This window comes from Macaca thibetana, chromosome 13, assembly GCF_024542745.1.
Source record: "Macaca thibetana thibetana isolate TM-01 chromosome 13, ASM2454274v1, whole genome shotgun sequence".
Classification (NCBI taxonomy): Eukaryota; Metazoa; Chordata; class Mammalia; order Primates; family Cercopithecidae; genus Macaca; species Macaca thibetana.
Window position 1 is genome coordinate 33826169 of NC_065590.1, and position 27327 is coordinate 33853495.

The 27327-nt window shown below is 42.7% G+C and overlaps 2 protein-coding genes across 2 annotated transcripts in view; one reads left to right on the plus strand and one right to left on the minus strand.

The window, feature by feature from the left end:
• Positions 1-22533, minus strand: part of CCT7 (chaperonin containing TCP1 subunit 7) — a 120224-nt gene extending 97691 nt beyond the window's left edge. Inside the window, exon 1 of the mRNA XM_050754445.1 lies at positions 22530-22533. The gene's annotated coding sequence lies outside the window, so the exon portion shown is untranslated. The remainder of the gene's footprint in view (positions 1-22529) is intronic.
• SFXN5 (sideroflexin 5) overlaps positions 1-27327 on the plus strand; it is a 616301-nt gene that overhangs the window by 396906 nt on the left and 192068 nt on the right. The gene's annotated exons all lie outside the window — the stretch shown is intronic.

The following is a 27327-nucleotide window of genomic DNA, read 5'->3' on the forward strand; positions in this document are numbered from 1 at the left end:
GGGTGCAGGTGGGCTGAGTCCGAAAAAGGAGTCAGCAAAGGGTGGTGGATTATCATTAGTTCTTATAGGTTTTGGGATAGGTGGTAGAGTTAAGAGCAATGTTTTGGGAGCAGGGGGTGGATCTTACAAAGTACATTCTCAAGGGTGGGGAGAATTATAAAGAACCTTCTTAAGAGTGGGGGAGATTACAAAGTACATTGGTCAGTTAGGGTGGGGCAGAAACAAATCACAATGGTGGAATGTCATCAGTTAAGGCTATTTTCACTTCTGTGGATCTTCAGTTGCTTCAGGCCATCTGGAGGTATACTTGCAGGTCACAAGGGATTTGATGGCTTAGCATGGGCTCAGAGGCCTGACATTCCTGTCTTCTTATTTTAATAAGAAAAACAAAACAAAATGGTGGTGAAGTGTTGAGGTGGCGAAAATTTTGGGGAGTGGTATGGAGAGATAATGGGCGATGTTTTTCAGGGCTCCTTCGAGCGGGATTAGGGGTAGCGTGGGAACCTACAGTGGGAGAGATTCAACTGAAGAAAGATTTTGGGGTAAGGGGTGATATTTTGGGGTTGTTAGAAGGAGCATTTGTCGTATAGAAATTTGGTGATGGCCTGGATGCGGTTTTGCATGAATTGAGAAACTAAACGAAAGACACAAGGTTCAAATAAAAGAAGGAGAAAAATAGGTATTAAAGGACTAAGAATTGGGAGTACCCAGGACGTCCAATTAGAGAGTGTCCAAGGGGGTTTAACGTTATTGTTTGCTTGGTTGGCGAGTTTTTGGGCTCTATCCTTGAGTTTTTTTATGTTGTTATATACCAGGCCAGATTGATTTAGGTAAAAACAACACTCTTCATTTAAAAATATACAAAGCTCCCCCCCACCTGCTGCCATTTTTTTAGTAGTAAGTCGAGGCCTCTGAGATTTTGCAGGAAAGAGAAATGCAAAGCCAGCAACTGTTTGTTAAAGAAGGATTAGAAACTGCTAGGAGAGAGTGACTGAGATTAATAGTGTGGTGGAGACAGCTGGGGAGAGGTAGAGGGTGGCATAAGAATGGGAATGAGAGTAAGAGTAAGTATAAAAGTAGAGAATAGGACTTCATCAGGGTGAAAGTATTGGAGTGTACTTGTCACTGAAGATCTTCTATCCACTTAAAGAGAGACTTAAGGGTGGCAGTTTAAGGTAAAACCAGGCACCACTGAATACCAAGAACCCGAGAAACTGCTTGGGTGATTTGACTAGTAAAGGCCAGTCCATTATCAGACTGTATAGAGGTGGGAAGGTCAAACCGAGGAATTATGTCTGACAGAAGGGAAGAAATGACTGCAGTGGATTTCTCAGACCCTGTAGGAAAGGCCTCCACCCATCCAGTGAAAGTGTCTACCTAGACCAAGAGGTATTTTGGTTTCCTGACTCAAGGCATGTGAGTAAATTCAATTTGCCAGTCCTGGGCAGGGGCAAATCCCTGAGCTTGATGTGTAGGGAAGGGAGGGGGCCTGAACAATCCCTGAGGAGTAGTAGAATAGCAGGTGGAACACTGAGAAGTGATTTCCTTAAGGATAGATTTCCATGATGGAAAGGAAATGAGAGGTTCTAAGAGGCAGGCTAGTGGCTTGTAACCTACATGGAAGAGGTTATGAAATGACGATAGAATAGAATGGAAGGAGATATTTTCCTTGGTCCAAGAACCATTTGCCTTGTGTAGGAAGAGATTGATAGGTGGAAGTTTCAGTGGGGGAGTAGGTGGGAGTGACCAGATGAGAAGGAGAAAAACTGCCGTGAGAGATAGAAGTTGGAACGCTAGCTGCTTTTTTAGCTGCTTTATCAGCATAAGCATTGTCCTGAGCGATGGGATCTGATGCCTTTCGATGGCCCTTGTAGTGAATGACTCCAGCTTCCTTTGGAAGTAAAGTGGCCTTGAGAAGAGTTTTTATTAAAGAGGCATTAATGATGGAGGACCCTTGTGTAGTGAGGAAACCTTTCAGCTCATAAAACAGCATGGTGGTGCAGGATATGAGGTCAGTATAAATATTGACACATAGTCCCTTTGCAAGAGTGAGGGCCCAAGTTAAGGCAATGAGTTCGGCTGGCTGAGAGGCAGTGTGGGGGGGGTGCAGAGCAGTAGCCTCAATGATAGATATGGAAGATACTATAGCATAGCCTGCCTTTGCTGGTCTGTGGCGATTAGGCCTGGTGGAACTGCCATCAATAAACCAAGTGTGATCAGGGTGAGGAACAGGAAAGAAGGACATTTGGGGAAATGGAGTGAATGTCAGGTGGATCAGAGGGATACAGTCATGGGGGTCAGATGTGGTATCTGGAATAATGTGGGAGGCCGGACTGAAGTCTGGGCCAGGAACAATGGTAATTGTGGGAGACTAAACAAAGAGTGCATATAGCTGAAGGAGCCAGGGAGCAGAAAGTGTATGTATCAGGTGTGAGGAAGAAAATAGATTTTGGAAATTATGAGAGCTGTAGAGAGTGAGTTGAGCATAGTTTGTGATTTTGAGGTCCTCTAAAAGTATTAGGGTGGCAGCAGCCACTGCACAGAGACATGATGGCCAGCCTAAAACAGTAAGGTCAAGTTGTTTGGACAAAAAGCCTACAGGGCATGGTCCTAGTCCTTTTGTAAGAATTCCGACTGCACAGCCCTGCATTTTGGCTGTGTGTAATGAAAAGGGTTGGGATGAGTCAGGGAGAGCTAGTGTTGGGGCAGTCTCTATAGCTGTCTTCAATGAACGGAAAGAAGAGTGGGGAAAGGATTTAGGATCTGTGGGGTCAGCTAGGTTTTCTTTTGTGAGTTTATATAATGGTTTTGTTAGGATGGCAAAACCAGGTATCCAAAGGCAAAAGTATCCATAGGAAGGAAAGGAGTTGTTGTCTTGGAGAAGGGATTGGGGTTTGGGAGATTAGCCGGACATGATCAGCAGGGAGAACACGTGTGTTTTCATGAGAATTATGCCGAGATAGGTAACAGATAAGGAAGAAATTTGGGCTTGACTGAAGTAATAGGGGCTGTTCGCAAAGCCTTGTGGCAGTACAGCCCAGGTAATTTGCTGAGCCTGATGGGTGTCAGGGTCAGTCCAAGTGAAAGTGAAGAGAGGCTGGGATGAAGGGTGCAAGGGAATAGTAGAGAAAGCATGTTTGAAATCCAGAACAGCATAATGGGTTGTGGAGGGAGGTATTTAGGATAGGAGAGTATATGGGTTTGGCACCACAGAGTGGATAGGCAAAACAATTTGGTTGATAAGGCACAGATCCTGAACTAACCTGTAAGACTTGTCTGGTTTTTGGACAGGTAAAATGGGGGAATCGTAAAGAGAGTTTATAGGCTTTAAAAGGCCATGCTGTAACAGGAGAGTGATAACAGGCTTTAATCCTTGTAAAGCATGCTGTGGGATGGCATATTGACATTGAGTGGGGCAAGGGTGATTAGGTTTTAATGGGATGGTAAGGGGTGCATCATTTGTCACCAAGGAGGGAGTAGAGGTATCCTATACTTGTGGATTAAGGTTGGGAGATACAAGGAGAGGTTGCGAAGGAGGCTTTGAACTGGGGCAAAAGGCGGCAATGAGGTGTGGCTGTAGCCCGGGAATAGTCAGGGAAGCCTATAATTTAGTTAAAATGTCTTGACCTAATAAGGGAGCTAGGCAGGTGGGGATAACTAAAAAGGAGTGTATAAAAGAATATTGTCCAAGTTGGCACCAGAGTTGGGGAGTTTTAAGAGGTTTAGAAGCCTGGCTGTCAATACCCACAACAGTTATGGTGGCAAAGGAAAAAGGCCTTTGAAAAGAAGGTAGGCTGGGCGCAGTGGCTCACGCCTGTAATCCCAGCACTTTGGGAGGCTGAGGCAGGTGGATCACGAGGTGAGGAGATCAAGACCATCCTGGCTAACACAGTGAAACCCCGTCTCTACTAAAAATACAAAAAATTAGCCAGGTGTGGTGGCGGGTGCCTGTAGTCCCAGCTACCCGGGAGGCTGAGGCAGGAGAATGGCATGAACCCAGGAGGCAGAGCTTGCAGTGAGCAGAGATCTCGCCACCACACTCCAGCCTGAGCGACAGAGCAAGACTCCATCTCAAAAAAAAAAAAAAAAGAAAAGAAAAGAAGGTAATGTGTAGTAGGTAGCCTCTGTATTGATTAAGAAGGGGACAGATGGACTTACTCTCCACTGTAAGAGTTACCCAAAGCGTCTGATGGTCCAGGAGGCTTCCGAGGCGATGGGGCAGCGTCAGTGTGCCGCCACTAAGTCGAGAAGATCTGGGAAGGAGTCAGTCAGAGAGCCTTGGGTCAGAGTTCCAGGGGCTCTGGGAGTGGCTGCTGGGCCTAAATCAATCTGGCCTGGTATATGACAACATAAAAAAACTCAAGGATAGAGCCCAAAAACTCATCAACCAAGCAAACAATAACGTTGAACCCCCTTTGATACTCTGTAATTGGATGTCCTGGGTTTCGGCACCAAATGTTTCACGCGTCCATGTGAAGAGATTCCCAAACAGGCTTTGTGTGGGCAAAAAGGCTGTTTATTTCACCTGGGTGCAGGCAGGCTGAGTCTGAAAAAGGAGTCAGCAAAGGGTGGCGGATTATCATTAGTTCTTATAGGTTTTGGGGTAGGTGGTGGAGTTAAGAGCCATGTTTTGGGGGCAGGGGGTGGATCTCACAAAGTACATTCTCAAGGGTGGGGAGAATTATAAAGAACCTTCATAAGGGTGGGGGAGATTGCAAAGTACATTGATCAGTTAGGGTGGGGCAGAAACAAATCACAATGGTGGAATGTCATCAGTTAAGGCTATTTTCACTTCTGTGGATCTTCAGTTGCTTCAGTGCAGGTCACTGGGGATATGATGGTTTTGCTTGGGCTTAGAGGCCTGACAGGGGTCTTCTGCTTTTGGGAGGTACCCCCCAGAATGTGAACCAGGGGAGGGAGGGCCGTGCGTCTCGTGGATCCGTGGGGGCAGTGAGGATGACCCAGGTCTGGGAAAGAAAGGAATGATGACCGACTTTCTCACTGTTCGCAGCCCACAGTAGGGGCGGCCTTCCTGGTTGGAGCCAAGTGACCTGATTCCTTGGAGAGATGGAAGTCAGAACCCTGATCTGGCAGTGCCTCTGGGAGCCGAGCTGCTCACTGGAGTGGGAGTTCTGGGACAGCAGCAGAGGGAGCCCTCAGTTCATCACTACACCCTGTGGATGGTGCCGGGTGGGGACTTGGGGGCGCACATTGTAGTGGCAGCAGAACAGAGGGGCAGGGCCAGAAGACAGCAAGCCCCAGTCAGGAGACCAGGCAGGAGACCTGGTAGGAGGCAATCAGTGTTGTACAAAGACCGTGACAGTGGGGATGGAGCTGGGACAGGAGTTTGGATGTGATGGGAAAGTTCTGATAAGCCATTGTATGTGGGGAGCAAGTGTGAGGGCCTGGTGAGCTGACTTCCACCTTTGTCTCTGGGATGAACTCGGATAGGAATACAGGAGAGGGGCCATGTGATGGCGGTCAGGGAAAGTGAGTACGGTTTTGTGGAACGTGAGATCCGGAGGACATCCTGTAGGAGATGTGTACTGGCAATTGATAAATAATTCTGGAGCTCTGGGGAAAGGTTGGGGTTAAACATGCAGATTTGGGATCATCATTTTGTGTGCAACCGTGCAAGCTATGACGTAGCTGAGAGTTCCCAGGTTTTGGGATAAAGGCAGGCCCAAGGCAGAAGCACTGGGGAGCGTCAGCATCAAAGGGACTGGGGGTGTACATACCAGAGAGGTGGGAGAGAACCCAAGGGAGCATGTGGTGAATGCAAGGGGCAGGAGAGTCTAAAAGTGGATGAAACCGGGCGTGATGGCTTAATCCCAGCACTTTGGGAGGCCGAGGTGGGTGGATCACTTGAGGTCAGGAATTAGAGACCAGCCTGGCAAACGTGGTGAAACCCCATCTCTAATAAAAATATAAAAATTAGCGGGGTGTGGTGGAGGACACCTGTAGTCCCAGCTACTCAGGAGGCTGAGGCAGGAGTATCACTCGAACCTGGGAGGCAGAGGTTGCAGTGAGCCGAGAGGGCACCATTGCACTTCAGCCTGGGTGACAGAACAAGACACCATCTAAAAAAAAAAAAAAAAAAAAAAAAAGTGGCTGAGTGCTCCACTTACTGCCCTCTAAAGAAACTTTGCCAATCTGGTCCCAGGATCTTTTATCATGTATGGTCCCCAGTGGGAAAAGAGACAAAGCTAAGAGGCTAGAGGGAAGGTAGGGCCCTCAGCTAGAAAAAGGAAGTTTAGCTATACAATGTAAACAAGTGTGTTGAAGGGGTAGTTAGAGAAAGGAAGTCCATGTAGTGGCGGGGTTGGGGGGTGCGGTCCCTGAATTGGGGCTTAAGTATGAGGGTTTCCAGAAGAGCTCTAGGGTAAAGGAGAACTGGAAGAGGGAGATCAAACGGGTCTTGAAAAGTGCGTTCTTCTAGTGGAGTATAAGTTGAATTTCTTTTTGATTTCTATTTGGAAGCCAAATAACACATATTTGAATAGGACTCTGTATCTATGTTGAACCACATAGGACCTCAGCTTTCAGTAGAATTCATTAAACTTTAGCAACCTAGGATTAGAAAAAACCTTAACTTGACAAAGGGAAACAATCAGAAATCAATTGCATACTTAATGGTGAAACAGTGAAAGCATTCTCACAAAATCCAAGACCAACACATAAATGTCCACTATCATTGCTATTATTCGACATTACACTGAAGGGCCTACTAAGACAAGAAGACAAAAGAAAGTATACATTCTGGGCCAGGCGCGGTGGCTCATGCCTGTAATCCCCCAGCACTTTGGGAGGCAAAAGCGGGGGACCACCAGAGGTCAGGAGTTTGAGACCAGCCTGGGTAACATGGCGAAAACCCATCTCTACTAAAAATACAAAAATTAGCCGGGCATGGTGGTGGGCACCTGCAATCCCAGCTACTTGGGAGGCTGAGGCAGGAGAATCACTTGAACCCAGGTTGCAGAGATTGCAGTGAGCAGAGATTGCACCACTGTACTCCAGTCTGGATGACAGGGCGAGACTCCATCTCAAAGAAGAAAAGAAAAGAAAAGAAAAGAAGAGAAGAGAAGAGAAGAGAAGAGAAGAGAAGAGAAGAGAAGAGAAGAGAAAAAGAAAAGAAAGTATACATTTGGAATTATTAACTGGAATTCACCCACTGGAAACTTTCCTTTATTAACTACTTGACCAAAATGCAACTAAAAATATCATTATTTGCAGATGCTGTTACTGTATTAGATACCTAGAAAAGAGAGTTAACAGAAAAACTATTATAACTAACAAGATAATTAAGTGACTACATACATGATTAACATATACAAATCAACAGATCTCCTACATACCAGTAACAAGTGATTAAAAAACACAAAGATCAAAAGATACCATAATTACTCAATACAGGCAACATTTGTTTACCTACATGTTTACAGTTGATTTGCTCACCATTCCTTCTTGAATCTCTGACATTCCTTATAGGATCATTTTCCTTCTTTCTGAAGAATATTCCTTGGCAGTTCTTTAGGACAGGTTTATTGGTGCTAAATCAGTTTCTGTTTATCTGGATATGTCCTTAATTCACCTTATTCTTCACAGTTGGTTTTGCTGAATATATGGTTCTAGCATGACAGTTATTTTCTCTTAGTCCTTTGACTTAGCCCTTTTTTTTAGTCCTGTATTATTCTGTTGTCTTCTGTTTTTGTTTTTTGTTTTGCTTTTTGTTTTTGTTTTGTTTCTGAGACAGAGTCTCACTCTCTTGCCCAGGCTGGAGTACGATGGTGCAATCTCAGCTCATTGCAACCTCTGCCTCCCGGGTTCAAGCAATTCTTGTGCCTCAGCCTCCCAAGTAGCTGGGATTGTACAGGGATGCACCACCACACCGGACTAATTTTTGTATTTTTAGTAGAGACAGTGTTTCGCCGTGTTGGCCAGGTTAGTCTCAAGCTCCCAACCTCAGGTGATTTGCCTGCCTCAGCCTCCCAAAGTTCTGGGATTACAGATGTGAGCCACCGTGCCTGGCCTATTCTATTATCTTCTGGTTTCTGCTCTTGCTGTTGAGAAAGTCAGTTCAATAGTTGTTTCTTTGTGGATGATGCAACTTTTCTTTCTGATTATCTTAAAAAAAAAAAATCTTATGGAAAATTTTATAAATTTACCTCAAAGTAGAGAGAACAGCATAATGAACTTCTACATTCCCAACATCCAGCTTCAACAGTTTAACAACATTTTGCCAATAATGTTTCTACATTCTGCCTTCCCCCCTCACAGGCATTCTTTGTTTTACAGGAGCATTTAAAGCAAATTTCAGATATATTCATGGATCAAGTTGTATTTCTTAGAGATTAAGGACCTTTCACTTTATTTTTATGTTAATTTCTTAATGTTACCTAATTCCTTATGCATGTTTAAAAGTGGATGAGTAGCCCCATTGCCAACCTGATTGTTCCAAAAAGCCCTTTTTACATTGGTTTGTTTGACTCAGCATCCAAAGTCTACACTGTGCATTTTGTCTTTTAAGTCTCCTTTCATCTATAAGAGTCCCACTCTGGCCCTTTTTTAAGCTATTTATTTGTTGATTTAAAACAGGCCATTTGTCCTGCAGAATTTCCCACAATCAGAATTTGGCTGATTGCTTCCTCATGGTGTCATCTCACTTGTTCCTCCAGCCCCAGTATTTCCCATAAATATCTATATCTAGAATCTTAATTTAGCTTTTTTTTTTTTGGCAAAAACATGTCATAGGCGGCACTGTGTACTTTCTATTATATCAGTCTAGGAGGTACATTGTGCATGGTTGTTGTGCTTTGATGTTAAATTCATCTGTTACTTAATTAGGGGTTGCTAAATGGTGGTTTCCCTCGAATTCTATCATTCTGTCTCTAATTATTAACTGGAATTCACCCATTGGAAACTTTCCTTTATTAATGACTTGACCAAAACGTAACTAACATCCTGTGATTGATGAGGTGTGGCAGCATGTGTGTATGCGTAATTATGAAAGTTTTCAGTAAAATGCAGTTATTATTTATTATTGTGATGCTGATATTATCTTGTCTTTAGCAAATGTTCCTTCAAGTTGGTTCCTGCGTCCTTTTATTTAATTAATTAATTAATTTGAGATGGAGTCTCACTCTGTCGCCCAGGCTGGAGAGCAGTGGCGCAATCTCAGCTCACTGCAACCTCTGCCTCCCAGGTTCAAGTGATTCCCCTGCCTCATTTCAGCCTCCCAAATGGCCGGGACTACAGGTGTGTGCCACCACACCTGGCTAATTTTTTTGTGTGTATTTTTAGTAGAGATGGGGTTTTGCCATGTTGGCCAGGCTGGTCTCAAACTCCTGACCTCAAGTGATGCACCCACCTCAGTCTCCCAAAGTGCTTGGATCACAGACGTGAGCCACCGTGCTCCACCTCCTGTGTCCTCAACCTTAGTAATTGCTGACAACTTCCTTCCTTTATGGCTCAATGAGATCTCCCAGGTTTCTCTTGTCCATTTCTTGACCTAGAACTGGCACCAGCCATTTCTCCAGGGAGCGTTTGTTCCTTTCAGTGAGCAAAATTGGCCACTAAGTGTGCTTATTGCTACTGGATTGTCATTTCTTCAGAGGACAGAGCTGGAAAATACATATTAAAAATAAGGCATGAGTCTATATTGATATTCCTAATTCAGTTGTAAGATGATAAGATTTTCTTTTCTTTTCTTTTTTGAGACAGATTCTCACTCTGTCACTCAAGCTGGAGTGCAATGATGCAATCTTGGCTCACTGCAACCTCCATCTCCTGGGTTCAAGCAATTCTCCTGCCTCAGCCTCCTGAGTAGCTAGGATTACAGGTGCCTGCCACCATGCCTAGCTAATTTTTGTATTTTTAGTAGAGACAGGGTTTCTCCATGTTGGCCAGACTAGTCTCAAACTCCTGACCTCAGGTGATCCACCCACCTCGGCCCCCAAAAGTGCTGGAATTACAGGCGTGAGCCACTTTTCCCAGCCAGATGATAAGATCTTTGACTGAACTTCTTTTTTTTTTTTTTTTTTTTTTTTTTTTAGGCGGAGTCTTCACTCTGTCGCCCAGGCTGGAGTGCAGTGGCACCATCTCGGCTCACTGCAAGCTCCGCCTCCCGGGTTCGCGCCATTCTCCTGCCTCAGCCTCCGGAGTAGCTGGGACTACAGGCGCCCGCCACCGCGCCCGGCTAATTTTTTGTATTTTAGTAGAGACGGGGTTTCACCGTGTTAGCCAGGATGCTCTCTATCTACCGACCTCGTGATCCGCCCGCCTCGGCCTCCCAAAGTGCAGGGATTACAGGCTTGAGCCACCGCGCCCGGCCGACTGAACTTTTATTTTCAATCTCTGGCTGCTTTTACAACTTTGTCTTTAGCTTTCTTTAATTTCCTTACAAGAATCCTATGAGTGGAATTTTTTTTATTTATTGTTTTTGATATTATACTGTGCATCCTGTATGTCTGGATTCATATATTTTATCAATTCTGGAATACTCTTCCTTAATCTCTCTATATATTATTGATTTTCTGACATTCTTTCCATAATGTCTTTCTGGTATTTCAGTTAGACAAATGACAGGTCGTTTCATGCTATAGTCCATAGCTATTACATCTTCTTTCACATTTTTCATCTCCCTGTCTGTCTTTGCTGCATTTTAAGTAATTTCTTCACTATTTCTCTTTTCAGCTGTGTCTAATCTATGGTCCAATGTACCAAATAAAATGCTTTTGCATTGTAGTATTATTTGTTGATATCAAACTAGAGGAAAATTAAATTCTATAATTAGGTGAATGCTTAAACAATTATTATATGTACATAGATGAATAATATGAAGTCATTTTCATGGTATTTCACAAAGTTTTTAAAATGTACAAAATTGGCTGGGTGTGGGGTGGCTCAGGCCTGTAATCCCAGCACTTTGGGAGGCCAAGGCAGGAGGATCACTTGAGCCCAGGAATTCAAGAACAGCCTGGGCAAAAATTTAAGAAATTACCTAGGTGTGGTGGCAGGTGTCTGTGGTTCTAGCTACTTGGGAGGTTGAGGTGGAAGGATTGCTTCAGCCCGGGAGGTCAAGGGCATAGTGAGTTGTGATTGTGCCATTGCACTCCAGCCTGGGCAACAGAGTGGGACCCTGTCTTAAAAAATAAATAAATAAATAAGTAAATAAAATGTACAAATCACCTAAAATAGTTTTAGGTGGAAAAAATTAAGATATCAGTTATATATACTTTTATCTCAATTATATATAAATTATACACAAAAATAAAAGTGTGATACATTGAAAGTGAATAGATTAAAAAAAAAATAAGACTGTGGCCCACATGACACAATGGATCAGTGAAAAATAAATGCGATGTGGCTGCACAAATCAAAGTGAATGACTCTCATGACTATGAAAAAGCAAACTGCAGAAAAATACAGTATGCAGTAGGATTTAAAGAAAAGTCAAAACTAAACAAAACATGCTGAGGAGACTCTGGTAGAATAATTTTTTTAAAAAATTAAAGGCTGGATGTGGTAGCTCAAACCTGTAACCTCAGGACTTTGGGAGGCCAAGACAGAAGGATCACTTGAGCCCAGGATTTGAGACCAGCCTGGGCAACATAGCGAGACCCCATCTCTACAGACCTCATCTCTACAGACCCCGTCTCTACAAACGATACAAAAATTCTCAGGGCATGGTGGTGTGTGCCTGTGGTTCCAGCTACTCAGGAGGCTGAGGTGGAAGGATTGTTTGAGTCCTGGGAGGTCGAGGCTGCAGTGAGCCATTATTGCACCATTGCACTGCAGCCTGGGCGATAGAGCAAGACCCTCTCAAAAAAAAGATTTGAAAAAAACTGGGCCAGGTGCGATGGCTCACGCCTGTAATCCCATCACTTTGGGAGGCCCAGGCAGGCGTGGGAGGCCTAGGCCGGTGGATCACTTGAGGTCAGGAGTTCAAGACCAGCCTGGCCAACATGGTGAAACCCCGTCTCAAAAAAAAAAAAAAAATTAGCCAGGCGTGATGGCGGGTGCCCATAATCCCAGCTACTCAGGAGGATGAGGCGGAAAAATCACTTGAACCTGGGAGGCAGAGCTTGCAGTGAGCAAAGATTGCACCACTGCACTCCAGCCTGGGTGACAGAGCGAGACTCCGTTTAAAAAAAAAAGATGGAACAAAACAATATATTGTTTAGGAATGAATACCAACTTGAATCATATGAAACTGCCTATTACATATGTGGTAAAACTATAAAGAAAAGTAAAGAAGTGAAAAGTCAAAATTCAAAACACTTTAGGCCAGGCGCGGTGGCTCACACCTGTAATCCCAGCACTTTGGGAGGCTGAGATGGATCATTTGAGGCCAGGAGTTTGAGACCAGCCTGGCCAACATGGTGAAACCCTGTCTCTACTAAAAATACAAAAATTAGCTGAGCATGGGGGTGCACACATGTAGTCCCAGCTACTCGGGAGGCCGAGGCAGGAGAATTTCTTGAACTCGGGAGGCGGAGGTTGCAGTGAGTAGAGATCATGCCACTGCACTGCAACCCGGGTGACAGAGCAAGACTCTGTCTCAAACAAAAAAACACTTTAATGTCATTGGGATGAAGGGGGCTGAGATCTGGGCAGGGAGGCAGGGATTTCAAAAGTTCTTTTTTACTGAATGGTGGATCCACTGATGTTTGCTTTATTTTTGTTCCTTATATTTTACACATATGTAATGAATATTCTTTGGTATTTATTCAGTATTTCATAAGATACAATGTTTAAAAGGGCAGAAATATATTACATATTTATATGTAACGTGATGTGATACACATATGTGATACATATGCATATGTAATATGTATATGTGACATTTGTTGTTACATCTGGACATGTTGATTCAGTGTGAGTTTTTTCCTCTTCTATATTTTTATGTCATGAAGAATTTTGTACAGTGAGCATATATTATTTTTACAGTCAGGAAAAAAATCTAGCTAGGTTGGAAAGTTGACAGCAAAAAGATTGAGCATTGTATTGGAATGTTAAAACAACAAAAAAATTAGGTGAAATATTTCCCTAGTCTTTATGTATAAGAAAGCAACAATATGCATTTTTTTTGCAAGATGATAGTAATATCTACTTCACAAGGCTATTGCAGGGATCTCAAAGTAATCACACTGAGAATCTTAATATACTACAAGTATTAATTATGACTATGAGAAATGAACAGGAAAAACTACGTATAAAATTGTTCAGTCCAAATTTATATAGCATTCTCTAAAGGTAAGGCTTGGGAGATTTTGTAAATGTTAACAAGATAGAGTATAATATCTTTCTCTAGAGATTTAAAAATAATTTATTATAGAAGACATCAAGCATGCTCTAAACGTGGGAAGAACAGTTGAGTGAATTCCCATATACCTATTGCCGAGACTCAACAATCATCAAAATGTTGTCAAACTTGCTTCATCTTTTCCTCTGTGTTGTATTTGCTGTTGCTGAATTAACAATGAACAATTCTCTTAAATTGTTTGGTATTCTTACAATATCAAATGATCGGAATTCCCTGGTACTCTTTATGGTATAATGCTAGGCCATATTCAAATTTCCTAAATTGTCTCAAAGACGTCTTTTTTTTTTTTGAGATGGAGTCTCCCTCTGTCACCCAGGCTAGAGTGCAGTGGCACAATCTCGGCTCACTGCAAACTCCGCCTCGTGGGTTCATGCCATTCTCCTGCCTCAGCCCCCCAGTAGCTGGGACTACAGGCGCCTGCCACCTTGCCCGGCTAGTTTTTTTTGTATTTTTAGTAGAGATGGGGTTTCACCGTGTTGGCCAGGATGGTCTCGCTCTCCTGACCTCGTGATTCGCCTGCCTTGGCCTCTCCAAAGTGCTGGGATTACAGGCGTGAGCCACCGCACCCAGTCCCCTCAAAGATATCTTTTTATAGTTGGTCTGCAGGAGCCACATATTGCATTTAGTAATTATGTCTCTTAAATTTCTCTTAATCTAGAGCGATCCCTACCTTTTTTTTTTCCTCGTGGCAGTGACATGTTGAAGAAACTGGATCAGTTGTTCTGTGGAATGTCCCAATTTCTGGTTTTGTCTCTCACCTTCTTCATGGTGTCTTTAACCCATTTTTCTCTCTCCTGTGTTGCTGTAAACCAGAACTCAGCTGTGAAGGCTCAATTAGATGTGGGTTCTTATTGGGCAACCCCACTTTATACACTGGGCTGTGTAGTTTACACTGCATCACATCAAGACACACATGGTGTCCACTTTTTCCATGTCCACTAAGTTGTTTTTTTGTTTGTTTGTTTTTTGAGACAGGATCTTGCTCTGTCACCCAGGCTTGAGTGCAGTAGCACAATCATGGCTCACTGTAGCCTCGACCCCCTGGGCTCAAGCAATCCTCCCACCTCAGCCTCCCCAGTAGCTGGGACTACAGGTACATGCCATCATACCTACCTAATATTCGGTCCACTAAGTTTACTTACTTTAGCAATCCTATTTTTTCTTTGCTAGACATTCTAATCTTCTGTAATTCTATTTTGTCCTCTCAGATAGCCTCTTCTTTGTTGCTTACTTCTGTGATTCCATATCTTATTTCTGTAGACATTTCAGATATAAGAGTGCTTAGTATGTAGCTGACAATTCCCCTCTCAGGCATCTACATCTGTTGTGTAGGGTTTCTGCTGGCCCTCACCTGATGGAGTTTGTTTGGTTCTCTTTGAGAGCTTGAGTTTAGGTGAATAGGGACACTCTCCAGAGAGTGTCCGGCTTTTGTTTCTAGGGAAAACTATGGGACTAAGGACCTGGAACCACCTTTGCTCCCTTCTAGAGCCCCCACCTTGATGCAAGAGTCTCAGGTTCAGGTCCCCACCTGGGCTGAGTCTCACAGATTGATTGAAGGGGTCTTGGCATTTTCTTCAGGGCAGCCTTGACTAGTAAGTTCCCGTCATATACTGTTCTGGTTTCAGCTCTCAAGGCTTTTGCTTGTTTGCATTTGTTTTTTTCTTTTCTCTTTTAGGATTTTTCTTGTTTCCAATGAGTCCAGTAAAAATGTTATGCTTAATGCATAATGTCCAGGCTGGTCTCGAACTGTTGGGCTCAGGTGATCCTCCTGCCTTGGTTTCCCAAAGTGCTGAGATGAGTACCTAATAGGCCATACTCCTGGGAATGGGAGCCTACAGCAAAATTTACATAATTAAAATATGGAAATAACTTAAAGGTCAGTCAGTAGGGCTAGAGTTTCATGAATTATAGAGCATCAGTACAATGGAACACTATGGAATAATTCAAATCAAGAAGAGAAGGATATATGTGTGATGACATGGAAAATCTCTAATACATTGGGTTAAGCCATTCTTGCATTGCTATAAATCCCTGAGGCTGGATAATTTGTAAACAAAAGGGGCTTAATTGGCTCACAGTTCTGCAAGCTGTACAAGCATGACAGCAGCATCTGTTTGGCTTCCAGGGAGGCTTCAGGGAGCTTTTACTCATGGTGGAAGGTGAAGCTGGAGCAGGCACATCACATGGCGAGAGCAGAAGCAAGAGAGAGAGAGTGAGGGGAGGTGCCACACACTTTAACCAACCAGATCTCATGAGAACTGACTCACTATTTAGAGAACAGCATCAAGCCATGAGGGATCTAGCCCTGTTACTCAAACATCTCCCACCAGGCCCCATCTTCAAACTAGGGCTCACATCTCAACATGAGATTTGGAGAGGACAGACATCCAAACTATATCATACATATTGTCAAGTGAAAAAGCAAGCTAAGACTCTATGTGGCATGACTCGACTTATTATTGGCAAAATCAAGTCAATATATATGTAGGTAAATAAACAGAAAAAGGCTTTGAAGAGTCCACAGCAATCTGTTAATAATAGTTCTCTCTGGGGCAGGAGGATGTGGAAGTAGGGAGTGGTGGCTTCTTTTCAGCCACTCAGCTAAGGCTGAGTTTTACTCTTTATGTACATTGGTATGATTTGATTTCTTTTTTCTTTTGGTATCACCCGAATGTACTTACATATTACTTTTGTAAATTCCCTTTTAAAAAGGAGGTTTTCTACAATGTCAATTGCCTCAGTGAGGCCAAGAAAGGACTGCAAGAGTCCATTGGCTTTGGCAACTTGGAGGATATTGGTGACTTCAGGAAGAGCTGCCAGTGCTGGGTGGACACCAGACTGTAGGGGTGAGGAGAGAGTCAGAGAGGGCATGGAAGTGGGAAGGTAACCTGTGAAAGGAGGGAGAAGGGTGGAAGACACTAGACAGGAGTGTAAAGCAGGGTAAGTAGAAGTTTCAGTTGGATGGCGTTTGAGAGCACAGGGGGCAGCCTGAGCCATGTTTGAGGGGCGAGATGTGGTTCTAAACAGAGGAACAAGAAACTAGAAGTTGGAAGTCTAAGGATCAGGAACAGGTTGGGAAGCACAGATGGGTCAGGATGATTTGTTCAGGAAAAAGGCTGTGAACATTATTCAAGGACATTAGTGGCTCATTTTTCTGAGTGTGTGTGTTTGCGTGTGATGTCTGGTGTGGGGCCTGGAGGTGTTGGTGCCAGATTAAAGGAGACCTGCAGAGCAGGATTGAAGTTGGGTAGGGGACCCTTGTTTGGGGCAGGTGCAAGAGAAGCTTGAGGGGCTAGGTTGAGAGTCCTGTGGGAGATGGCTTTAAGGATGTCCCTATGAGTCCAGTTGAATAAGAAAGGGACTTGGGAAGGAAAGCATCTGATATTATACTTGGCACATCGTAGATGCTTGATACATACTTGCTGACTGTTGTCAAGGCAAGTATTGTGAGACTAATAGTGTAATAGGCTGGCCAGGCACGGTGGCTCATGCCTGTAATCCCATCACTTTGGGAGGCCGAGGCAGGCGGATCACCTGAGGTCAGGAGTTCCAAAGACCAGCCTGGCCAGCATGGTGAAACCCCATGTCTACTAAAAATACAAAAATTAGCCAGGCATGGTGGTGCATGCCTATAGTCCTAGCTACCCAGGAGGCTGAGGCAGGAGAATCACTTGAACCCAGGAGGTGGAGGTTGCAGCAAGCTGAGATTGTGCCACTGCACTCCAGCCACTCCAGCCTGGGTGACAGAGTGAGACTCTGTCAAAAAAAAAAAAAAAAAGAAAATGAAAATGAAAAAAAGCAGAATATTGAGAGATTAAGATTTCAATAGTGGGGAGGGATGGTTTTGGTTCAGCTGTGGCTTGATGGAGGGTGGTGAAGGATAAGGTCTTTGATGCAATCACAAGACAGTGGGGATTTTAGAGTGCTGGAGAACTTAAAAATGGGGGTGCCTGACTCCAGGTTGTCTCAGCTTTTCCAGTGTTCAGTCTCTGGCCTCCCTATTCATTTGCCTTTGATTATACATACTCCTCTGCCCATGCCTTTACTGGCCCTTTAGTTAACTTCCTAGATGAGTTGAAGCCTGGCCAAGCTCCTAGGTATGCCTTGAACAATTATAACACGCTGGCTGAGAACTCCCTTCTGCCTCAGGATTTGCTTTCACTGACTTATAGATCTTCAGCCAATGCAGGGCTTTGTCTGTTAGGCTCTGAGCATCCTATGAGGATGTGAGTGTCTATTTACCCACTCAGAGAGAAAGGGACCATTAGAGTAAAAAGATTAGGTATTTTATCATTGTTCAGACTCTGTCAACTTTCCAAAACTTTTCCATAAGCACCATATCTACCCCTTACATTATCCCAAGGAGTTAAAATGACACAGGAAATATGAGCAGAGGGAGTCTGGTGATGGGGGTGGGGGATGGCACCTGACCGTGGAGACCCTATGGATTGTGGTCTGTGCATTCGATTTGCTGAACCAGACACTTGAATTTTGTGAGGTCCCCAAAGTGAATAGCCTCACCAGGACTGATTCACACTGGCCAGCTTGATAAGGGATTCATGTGCAAACTGGATCTAAATTTTTATTCGCAGTAAGGAGTATATTGTCCAAAAGGTGCCCCCTGTATCCATACTTCCCCTTCAAAATATCTCCTCTAGGCTCAGGGCTTTAAAATCTCCTGTGCCCTTATGACTCTGAAATAAGGTATCTCTAGCCTTAGTCTCTATCTTTATTTATTTATCTTTCTCTTCTTTAAGTTGACTAATAGGCATCTCTTGGCTGCTGCAGTTTTTGCTAAGATGGGATTTTGCTTGGGCTGTTGGCTCCCTACCCAGGTTAAACATAAGAGAAATTATAGAGGGAAACATGAAAGCCAGGAAATAACAACAGAGAAGAACCCCCTGGGGAGCTGACAGGCTGTTTAGAACTGGGGAGTGTGTGCATGCGTGTGGGGGTGGGAGGTGATTGCAGCCTGTGGGAGGTGGCTATGATGCTAAGGATGAAGGAAGAAAATAGTGATTGACTCTCTACTCTTGCCTCTCCTGCACCTTTTCATTGGCCAGTCATTGCTTGTCCACACGGCAGAACTGCAGAGGCTCAGACCACTGGTGAGGATGTCCATGGGGATGAACTCAGGGCAGCGTAGATCCCTGCCAGGGTGAGGAGTTGAATTAGGGAACAGTCGTTTTTGAGGAATACCTCTACTCTTTCCCCTCCAAATCGCCAGCCTGGCCCATCCCATCAGTAGAGACAGCTTCCTTCCAGCCACAGGGTGGAAAGTGAAACCAAGGCCCCTGGGCAGGATGAAAACAAACCTGTGGTTGTGCAGAGTTGTGGGGTGCTCCACTCAAGATCCGAGTCCTCATCCTCTCCTTGAACTTAACAGGCTGGTAGATACTAAGGAGTGGTCTTCTGCCTTCCCCGAACGGCATTACAGGGCAATAATGAGACACTTGTAGGGCAAAACTAAACCAGAAGAAAAAAGGAATACACAACATATGACACTAGAAGCAGCAGGACTGGGCAGGAGTATTAGTACAGATGGACCAACAATTTCAAATCAGCTTTATAGGCCGGGCGCAGTGGCTCACGCCTGTAATCCCAGCACTTTGGGGGACCAAGGTGGGCAGATCACTTGAGTTCAGGAGTTCAAGACCAGCCTGGCCAACATGGTGAAACCCCATCTCCACTAAAAATACAAAAATTAGCCGGGCGTGATGGCGGGCACCTGTAATCCCACCTACTCAGGAGGCTGAGGCAAGAGAATCACTTGAACCCGGGAGGTGGAGATTGCAGTGAGCTGAGATCATGCCACTGCACTCCAGCCTGGGTGACAGAGTGAGACTCCATCTCAAAACAAAACAAAACAAAACAAAAAAACAAAACAAATCAGCTCTATAAATACACAAGAGATATGAGACATAAGGTATAAGCAGTGTAAAACAAGAACAAGAAAAAAGTTAAAAGAATCAAATGAAAATGTTAGTATGAAAAAGATAATGGAAAGAAAGAACAAATAAGGTAAGTAAGAGATTAAAAATAAATTAGAATATCATATTGAGAAACTGCAAGAAGAACTCATTGAAGAATGAGGAGGAGAAAAACAAAGTTAAGAAATAAGGAGACTAGAAGCAGAATACCCACATTCATATAATAGGAATCCAGAATAAAACAATAAAAATGAATGGAAAAATATATTGGAAGAAACAACGGATATACATTTTTCAGATTTGGAAATAATGAATGACTTCAGATTGAAAGGGCCTACTGCGTAGAAAATAAGAGAGAAGGGAAAACCCACATAAGATATAGTATGATGAAATTTAAGAATACCAAACAGGAAATTCTAAAAGAATTAGATTGATGTCAGAACTTTCCACAACAGCATTGGGTGTAAGAAGATAATGGGGGCCGGGCGCGGTGGCTCAAGCCTGTAATCCCAGCACTTTGGGAGGCCGAGACGGGCGGATCACGAGGTCAGGAGATCGAGACCATCCTGGTTAATATGGTGAAACCCCATCTCTACTAAAAAGTACACAAAACTAGCCGGGCAAGGTGGCGGGCGCCTGTAGTCCCAGCTACTTGGGAGGCTGAGGCAGGAGAACGGCGTGAACCCGGGAGGTGGAGCTTGCAGTGAGCTGAGATCTGGCCACTGCACTCCAGTCTGGGCGACAGAGCGAGACTCCGTCTCAAAAAAAAAAAAAAAAAAAAAAAAAAGATAATGGAGTAATATTTCTTAAGTAAAAAAGAAAAATAAGTTTGAACCTACAATTTTACATTCGGCCAAGTTGTCATTCAAATGTGAAAAGATAAAAATAAAAATATTCTCAGGCAGAGAGTGCACAGTGGCTAATGCCTGTAATCTCAGCACTTTGGGAGGCCAAGGCAGGTAGAGTTTTTGAGCTCAGGAGTTCAAGACCATTCTGGGCAACATGGCAAAACCTCATCTCTACAGAAAATACAAAAATTAGCAGGGTATGGTGGTGTGCACCTGTAGTCCCAGCTACTTGAGAGGCTGAGATGGGAGGATCACTTGAGCCAGGGAGGTGGAGGTTGCAGTGAGCCGTGATTGCGCCACTGCACTCCAACCTGGGTTACCGAGTGAGATCTCATCTCAAATAAATAAATAAATAAATAAATAAATAAATAAATAAATAAAAATTTGCAGGCAACAAGGCTTTAAAATGCTTGCCCTACAAAGAGCCACACTGAAAACCATCTCTGGAGTGCCAGAAAACAAGGCCGCATTCAAAGGTCAATGGAGTAATTTCAAATGGTTTAACCTAATATATAAAACAAATTATTTTAAAAATGTTGACAATTGTTGTATCTAGGTGGAGGGATGTATTGATGTTCATCGTACTATCTTTCCTGCTTTTCTAGAAACATTTTACAATAAAAAAAAGTTAAAAACATTTTGGAGGAAGTACTCAAGAAGAAAAAAAACCTAGGAGACTTTGCAAGAAATATTTAAATTAAGGATTAAATACAATGGTAACATATTCTGTTGTCTAAACACCAACAGCAAGAACAGCAGCTGGCTTAAGACCAGAGACAAAGGGAAAGCATACCCATAAGAATCCCAAATTGAAATTCTGGACAATATTACATTGATAGTGGGTTGTGAGTATGCAGAAATTTGGGAAATCCCCAAATATTTGGAAATTAACATATTTTTACATTATCCATGGATCAAAGAAAAAATCCCAAGGAAAATTATTAAATATCTTTTGAATTAAGTGAAAAAAGAAAATGCAACATATCAAAATGTATGGGATGCAGCAAATGCAGTGTTTAAGGGAACTGTATAGCTGTAAATACCTAGATTAGAAAAGAAGAATGGTCTCATACCAACAATCTAAGCTTCTACTTTAAGCAACTGGAAAAAGAAGAAGCAATTAAATTTGAAGCAAACAGCAGGAAGAAAATAATAAAGATTAGAGTGTAAATAAGAAATAGAAAACAGAAAAACAATAGAGAAAAATCAACAAAACAAAAGGTCGATTTTTTGAAAAGGTTAACAAAATTGAGAGATTTTTAGCTAGATTGACCAAGAGAAACAGAAAACATAAATTACAAAATCACTACTGACCCCACAGAAACAAAATAATTACAAGGAAGAATTACAAATGGAACAATTTGGATGAAATGGACAAATTTCCAGAAAGATACAGATTATTAAAACTGAGTTATGAAGAAATAAAGTCTGAATAGGCCTATAGCAAGTAAGCAAATGGAATTAGTACTTAAAATCTCCCTACAAAGAAAAACCCAGTCACAGAACACTTTACTAGTGAATTCTATCAAATAATTTAAAAACACATAATACCAATCTTTCACAAATTATTTCAGAAAGTAGGGGAGGAAAGTACACTTCCCAACTCATTCTGTGAGGCCAATATTACCCTGATTCAAGCCAAAGATATCATGTGAAAAGAAAACTACAGACCAATACCCTTTTTGAACACAGATGCAAAAATCCTTAGCACAAAATTAGCAAATAAAACCCAGCGACACATACATAGAAGTATATACCATGACCAAGCGGGCTTGATCCCAGGAAAGCAAGGTTGATTTAACATCTGAAAACCAATTAAGATGAATCACTGTAGTAATAAAATAAAGGACAAAATCATATGATCTCAACAGATGCAGAAAAAACATTTGACAAAATCCAACATCCATTGATGATTGAAAAAAAAAAAAACCTCGAACTTGGAATAAAGGGAGCTTTCTGAACTTGATAAAGCATATCTAACTGAAACCTACCGTCAACATTACATATAATGACGAAAGACTGAATGTTTCTGCTTAAGATCAGGAACAAGGCAAGAATGTCTGCTCTTGCCACTTTTAATCAACATTGTCCTGGAGGCTCAAGTCAGTGTGATAAGGCCAAAAAATAAGAATAAAGGCATCAACAGTGGAAAAGAAGTAAAACTGTCTTTTTTTTCCCCACAGATGACATGATCCTGTATATAGACACAACAAACTATTATTGTCACCTGTAATCTCAGCACTTAGAGAGGCCAAGGTGGGAGGACTGCACGAGCCAGCCTGGGCAACATAGCAAGACCCATCTCTAAAAACAAAACAAAACAGATAAACTACTATTGTTAAGATAGCAATATTGTAATATTGCCCAAATTGATCTGCAAATTAATGCAATTCTGTGACATAAGAAGAAATATATATTTGGTCTCTGCCCCGGGTTCATAGCACAGAGCTACTAAAACTCCTGTGATTCCCCTGAGTGATAGGGGTGAGAGGAACACCCTTGGTTATTCATAATAAGCCCCTTTCAACCATACCTGGGTTTATGCTAATGAGGTGACTCTTGGAGGATGGGGGCTGGTCGACAGAGGAATCAACCTTATAATTAGAGGGCTGGAATTTTCAGCCCCATCTCTTTGACCTCTGGGTAGGGGAGAAGGGCTGAAGATTAATGTCAATCACAGAAGGTCAATGATATAATAAATCATGCCTACATAATGAGACCTCCATAAAAACCCTAAATGACAGGGTCTGGAGATCTTCCAGGTTGGTGAACACATTAAGGTGCTGGCAGGGTGCAGGGCCTGAAAGGCCGTGGAAGCTCTGTGTGCCTCCTTCCTCATACCCTGTCTTATGCATCTCTTCCATTTGGCTGTTCCTGAGTTGTATCCTTTATAATAAACTGTAGATGTAAGTGCTTCCCTGAGTTCTGCGAGCCATTACAGCAGATTATTGAGTCTGAATAAGTGGTTGTAGGAAACCCTCACTTGTAGCTAAGTCACACAGAAGTGTGGGTAACCTGGGGACCCATTACTTGAGATTGGCATTTGAAATCAGGGGCAGTATTGTGGGACTGAGCCCTTAAGCTGTGGGGTCTCACACTAACTCCAGGTAGCTACTGTCAGAATTGAATTGAGTCATTGAATTTTGTTTGCAGAGAACTTCAGTTTGCAGAGAACTGAAGAATTGCTTGATGTGCGGGGAAAAAAATCCCAGATATTTGGTTTTAGAAGTGTTTTTGAGTATAGAAAACCTGTTTGCTTTCCCCTTTAAATCCCTATCAAAATCTTGGTTGTCATTTTTGCAGAAATTAACGAGCTTATTCTAAAATTAATATGGAAAGGCAAAGGATCTAGAATAGTGAAAATGATCTTGGAAAAGAACAAAACTGGAGGACTCACACTTTCTGATTTCAAAACTTACTACAAAGCTACAGTAATCAAAACAATGTGGTAAAGATGGATGTATAGGCCAATGGACTAGAATTGAGAGCTCAGACCTCACATGTAAGGTCTATTTATTTTTGGCCAAGGCAATTCAGTGGGAAAAAGATATTTAATACAGTGTTGGTAAGGATGTGGAGAAACCGGATACCTCATACATTTCTGATGAGAATGTAAAATGGACTAGGCACCGTGGCTCATGCTTGTAATCGCAGCACTTTGGGAGGCTGAGGTGGGTGGATCATTTGAGGTCAGGAGTTTGAGACCAGTCTGGCCAACATGGTGAAACCATGTCTCTACTAAAAATATGAAAAAATTAGCCGGGTGTGGGGGCACACGATAGTCTCAGATATTCGAGAGGTTGAGGCAGGAGAATCAGTTGAGCCCAGGTGGCGGAGGTTGCAGTGAGCTGAGGTTGTGTCACTGTACTCCAGCCTAGGTGACAAAGGGAGACCCTGTCTCAAAAAAAAAAAAAAAAAAGAGAGAAAGTAAAATGGTACAGCCACTTTGAAGAACAGTTTGGCAGTTTCTTAAAAAGTTAAAACTAAACTTACCATTTGACCCAGAAATTCCATTCTTAGGTATCTATCCAAAAGAAATGAAAACATATGTCCACAAAGATTTGTACATGAATATTCATAGCAACACTATTCATAATAATCCCAAACAGGAAACAGGCCAAATATCCATCAACAGGTTAATGGATAAACAAAATGTGCTAATGTGGTATATTCACATGACAGAACATGGCAATGAAAAGGAACTACTTTTTTTTTTTTTTTTTTCTTTTGAGATGGAGTCTTGCTCTGTCGCCAGGCTGGAGTGCAGTGGCGCGATCTTGGCTTGCTGCAACCTCTGCCTCCCGGATTCAAGCACAGCTAATTTTTTTTTTTTTTTTTTTTTTTTTTTTTGAGACGGAGTCTTGCTGTCACCCAGGCTGGAGTGTAGTGGCGTGATCTCGACTCACCGCAAGCTCCGCCTCCTGGGTTCACACCATTCTCAGCCTCCCGAGTAGCTGGGACTACAGGCGCCCACCACCATGCCCGGCTAATTTTTTGTATTTTTAGTAGAGACGGGGTTTCACCTTTTTCGCCAGGATGGTCTCGATCTCCTGACCTTGTGATCTGCCCGCCTCAGCCTCCCAAAGTGCTGGGATTACAGGCGTGAGCCACCGTGCTCGGCCAAAAAGGAACTACTTTGTAGTGAAAAGGTCAGGCGTGGTAGCTCATACCTACAATCCCAGCACTTTGGGAGGCTGGGGTGGGAAGATCCCTTGAACCCAGGAGTTCGAGACCAACCTGGGCAACATAGAGAGACCCTATCTCTACAATAATAATAATAAAAAAAAGATGAAAAAAAGGAACTACTAATACACACTATGACATAGAAGAACCTCAAAAAATTATACTAACTGAAGGCCAGACATAAAGACTATATATTGTTGATCCCATTTACATATATATATTATATTATATAGTTTATTTTGTTGTTTTTTTTTTCTTTTTTTGAGACAGAGTCTCGCTCTGTTGCCCAGGCTGGAGTGCAGTGGCGTGATCTCGGCTCACTGCAACCTCTGCCTTCCAGATTCAAGTGATTCTCCTGCCTCAGCTTCCCGAATAGCTGGGATTACAGGTGTGTGCCACAACATCCAGCTAATTTTTGTATTTTTTGTAGAGATGGGGCTTCGCCATGTTGGCCAGGCTGGTCTCAAACTCCTGACCTCAAGTGATCCGCCCACCTCAGCCTCCCAAGGTGCTGGGATTATAGGCATGAGCCACCATGCCCGGCCATATTGTATGATCTATTTATATAAAGGGTACAGAAAAGGCAAATCTATACAGAGAAAGTAGACCAGTGGCTGCCTGGACTGGATCTGGTAGTAGGAATCAACTGCAAATAACCATGCGGGAACTTTTTGGGGTAATGGAAATATTCTAAATCTGGGTTGTTGTAATATTTGCATAACTACAAACTTACTAAAAATAATCGAATTGTATACTCACAATGGATGAGTTTTATGGTGTATACATTAAACTTCAATCAAGCTCTTGAAAAAAAAGATCATAGGTTCATGGCCCAGAGTATTAGGATATTTTGGGGATATTTTACTATTCCACTTGGGAGAAAATTTGTCATGCTGGTGTCTGCCTCTAACGGGGTCCTAGTAGCAGAGATGTTTTCGTGGGTGTTCTGACTATCTGTGCCGGTATCAGGGAGTCCATGCAGATCCCTGTCATCACATCATTACCTAGGATCATTACATAGCTTCAAATCTGAGGGTTGCATCCTACTCTATCCTTGTGGTAGGCTGAATGATGGCCCCCAAAGATATTCAAATCTGAATCCCTGAAACCTGTAAGTGTATTCTCCTACGGCAAAAGGGACTTCACAGTCGTGACTACATTAAGGATTTTGAGATGGGGAGTTTATTCTGCATTATCCAGGTGGGTGGGCCCTAAATATAATCACAAGTGCTTTTATAAGAGAGAGGTGGTGGAAGATTTGACAAAAAAGTAAGACATATAAAGATGGAAGCAGGCTGAAGGAAGGGGTCACAAGCCAAGGAATGCAGGCAGAGTCCAGAAGCTAGGAAAGGCAAGGAAAGGATTCTGTCCAGAGCCTCTAGAAGAAACGCAGCCCTGTAGACACCCAACTATAGCCTGCCTTTCTTTCTTTCTTTCTTTCTTTCTTTCTTTCTTTCTTTCTTTCTTTCTTTCTTTCTTTCTTTCTTTCTTTCTTTCTTTTCTTTTCTTTTCTTTTTTCTTTTTTTCTTTTTTTTTTTTTTTCTTTTTTTTCTTTCTTTCTTTCTTTCTTTCTTTCTTTCTTTCTTTCTTTCTTTCTTTCTTTCTTTCTTTCTTTTCTTTCTTTCTTTCTTTCTTTCTCTTTCTTTCTTTCTCTCCCTTCCTCCCTCCCTCCCTCCCTCCTTCTTTCCTTCCTTCCTTCCTTCCTTCCTTCCTTCCTTCCTTCCTTCCTTCCTTCCTTCCTTCCTTCCTTCTTTTTTGACAGTGTCTCACTCTGTTGCCCAGGCTGGAGTGCAGTGGCACAATCTTGGCTCACTGCAACCTCCACCTCCTGAGTTCAAGCGATTCTCCTGCCTCAGCCTCCTGAATAGCTGGGATTACAGATGCATGCCACCATGCCTGGCTAATTTTTGTATTTTTAGTAGAGACGGGGTTTCAGTATATTGGCAAGGCTGGTCTCAAACTCCTGACCTCAAGTGATCCACCCACCTTGGCCTCCCAAAGTGCTGGGATTACAGGCGTAAGCCACCGTGCCCAGCCAAATCTGTGCTGTTTTGTTACCAAGTTCATGGTAATTGTAATAGTGGCAACAGGAAGCTAATATTAATAGAATATCCAACCTCAAACATATTTGATTTCTATTTTATAATTTTTGAATCAGTTGTAAACACAGAAAAATTATAAAATTTTACATTAAAATCTGGATTTATAATTCTGTTATTGTTATTTAACTGGAAAATTAGACAGCATAGATCTTCCCCAACAGCATGGCAGTACTAACTGCCTGGAGCTGTGCAATGATGCCCCAGGACCCTGGGTCCTGCTTGCCTCCCTGTGATGCCTGCCCAGCTCCTGCAGACATACGAGTGTGTGACTTCCACTTTAGACTTCGTACCAGAGCTTCCTGCAGCCACATTTGGATCTGAGGATGTGACTCAATCACTTTGAATGAATGTGACTTCTTTTTTTTTTTTTTTTTTTTTTTTAACTAGCATGAATTATAATTATCTGCTTTTTTGAAAGGTTCAAAAGGGGACAAGAGGGG